Consider the following 3043-nt stretch of genomic DNA (forward strand, 5'->3'; position numbering starts at 1 on the left):
TGCCACAGATATCTCAATAGTCCCCTCCCAATGCTAATTATTTCTGAATTGCTGCCATAAAGAATGCTTAAAACTTTCTAATAATGCCATAAACAGGATTTATTCATCCTTTAATTGGTGTTCACTTACTGTTTTCTGAGAGTCTACTGAGTGCCAGGTATGTAAGCTGTCCTTGGTATCTACCTTTCATTTGAAGTGGTTTTTTTACAGACAGTTAGATAAACACAAGACAAAGTGATTCCTACCCTATTTCTTGGTACTTTTTCCAAACTGTCACTTACTTTAGTCCAGGTGATATTTCTCTGGGTATTATTGTCAAACTTTTCTATTTTCTTTCATTTTCATGGCTCTCTTCTCTCAGAATGAAGGAGATCTAAGGTCAGTGGAAATAAGAATGAATGAAAGGATATAGATATGTAAGTAAATATAAACTTTAAAGTAGCAGTAATGCAATTTACCTGAAAGCAGCTTGCAAAACAATGGATGCATAAACAGAAAACAGTAAGCTAACAGGTAAAAAATTAAACAAACATGTTTACATTACCAATAAAGCATTTTGTGTATTCGATGTTATTTGGAGAAATACCTAATTTTAAAAAATTATCATTCTAGAATACATTTTGCCAGATAAACAGTAATAGTTGTTTCATATTGCCATTTTTCAAAATAATAGTACATTCAGGGACCAAAACCTCCACTGAAATCAAATTCACATTATCCTTAGGACTTGTATTTCCACCATTTCTAGGCAATTGCCTTTAGCTAGGCATGATTTCTTGACATTATAGCCACACTCCCTGGCCAGTTTACCTACCTAATGGTTTTGTCTGTCTGGCAATTTTCTTGGAGAGGTAGCTTTCCAGTTGATCTTAGAAAATACTTTTTCCAACGCTGTCTTAAGCTCAACAATCCCACTTGTGATGGAACAGAAAATACATTTACTTGTTTCTTTTTTAAAAATTAATTTTTTGTAGTGGTGGGGGTCTCACTATGTTGCCCAGGCTTATCTCAAACTCCTGGGCTCAAGCAATACACCCACCTCAGCCTTCCGAAGTGCTAGGATTACAGGCCTGATCCACTGCACCTGACCTCCTTTTTGTGGTTCTTACATTTGCAGTGAATCAGTTGTATTGCAATTTCAGCTTATAATAGGTAAACTAGCTATTCCATTGAAATATCTAACAGATGCAAAAAACCGTCATTCTCTACACATTTTAAACTAGTCAGTTTTCTTAGGAAGCCCTTAGCTCACCTGGTAACTTTGAATTGGACACTGCGACAGGCCACCCAGATCCTCCTTCTGTGAAAAACTTACCTCAGCTGCTGTGACCTCCATTAGCTGTCAGTCCCTTCAGGGATAGCCTCAACTGCAGAGAATGACCTCACAAAGATCCTGCCTCTTTCTTCTGTTATCCATATTCAGTGACTGACTGACATGGAAATATAAAGACATGGCCTTCACAGCTCAACTTGGAATAACATTGAGGAGCCACCCCACTCCAGTGATCCCAAGAGGATAGTCTGAGCCTTTCCTTGGGTCTGTTTCACAGCTTTTCTTCTCTCTCCACTCACTCCTGCTTCATCTTCTCCCTTCCACAAGCATTAATCTGAAGAGGATGAACAAGTATTTTGCAGGCCAAGTTCTATGTCAAAATCTCTTCTTCGGGGAGCCCAAAGAACATTCATCCTTCAAAATTTATTGTTCATTCATGGACACTGATGTTTGTTGGGAAGAAGTACTGTCCTGGAGTCAAATTGAATAACTTTTTACCCCATTCATATAATTTACCACCTGCTCAAATTACTTAAACATTATAAACCTCAGTTTTGTGACCAGTAAAATGGGAATAGTATCACTTCACCAGATTTTTGTGTGGTGGTTAAATAGGGCAACTATGTAAAAGTCACAGCACATGTCAATAAAAAAATAAGCACTCCATAAATATTACTTCCGTTACCTACTCTTTTCCTCCACTGCTCAATACTTGATTTATGGTATGTGTTGATAATGATGCCATTAAATGTGTGTTTTCTTTCTGCAAACTTTGCATTTAGTTTTGTGAAAAATGGGTTAGGCCAAAAAAAAAGAAAAAGAAAAAGAAAACTCAGCCCAGTTATAGTTCCAGGTGATTCATTAATTGCAGCACCACTCAGCTTTTTCAGAACATGTAATGTGACTGTGTCCCAGGTTACAATAATGCTTGGTAGCTTCACTTTCTTGCTTCTATATTAGAAAGTAAATGCCATGTTTTATTAGTCACACAGCTGTTAATTTCCAGTTGCCTGTGGAAAAATAAAAGCAAGTAACTCTGCTGTTCATTAAGTTTTAGGGCTAATATTACAACATTTTCTGAATATCAGATATTAGATGCTGGTTAAGATCATCAAAACAATGGAACATGAATAGCTCATTGCTCATTGTTGTAAAGGTACATTAAGGATAATATCGGTAGAAACATTACAAACTGCTTTCCTGAAAATAGAATAAATACATAATATTAACCTATTTCCAACATTGATTTCAAAGTCTTAGAAAACCCCAATATAGTAGTAATTCAAGATGTTATCTTTTAAAATTTGTGCATAGCATTGTCAAAAATGTACTAAAAAATTATTATTTCATACATTTCTTTTGGTCCATCCATAATTTGTAGCTACTTATTTGTAAGAATTTCTTTATTTTTATGGTAGTGTTCTTGATAATCTATATTTTACATTAAAAGTCCCAAATCTTCCCTCATGACTATCAAATTAATTTTGGAGATATCTCCCTGAATTGATCAAGCATTTAGAAATGGAAAAATTTATCGTGAACCATATTCAGAATGGATTGATGAGGTATTTGTTAAAGTGATACACATATTTATACATATTCCATTACAGAATTAGCCTTCATTTAACAATATTAACATTAACATTAATCACTTCATAGTTTAAATAATAAATCTGCTCTATAGAGTAGAGATGTCACGTTTCTCTTCCAGCTTGGCAGGAAGGTAAAATGAATTTCAAATACTGGCTCTTTTCTAGCACAAGGCCTGGT

This window comes from Aotus nancymaae, unplaced genomic scaffold, assembly GCF_030222135.1.
Source record: "Aotus nancymaae isolate 86718 unplaced genomic scaffold, 86718_ANA_hifiasm-v0.15.2.pri h1tg000033l, whole genome shotgun sequence".
In the NCBI taxonomy this organism is placed as follows: domain Eukaryota; kingdom Metazoa; phylum Chordata; class Mammalia; order Primates; family Aotidae; genus Aotus; species Aotus nancymaae.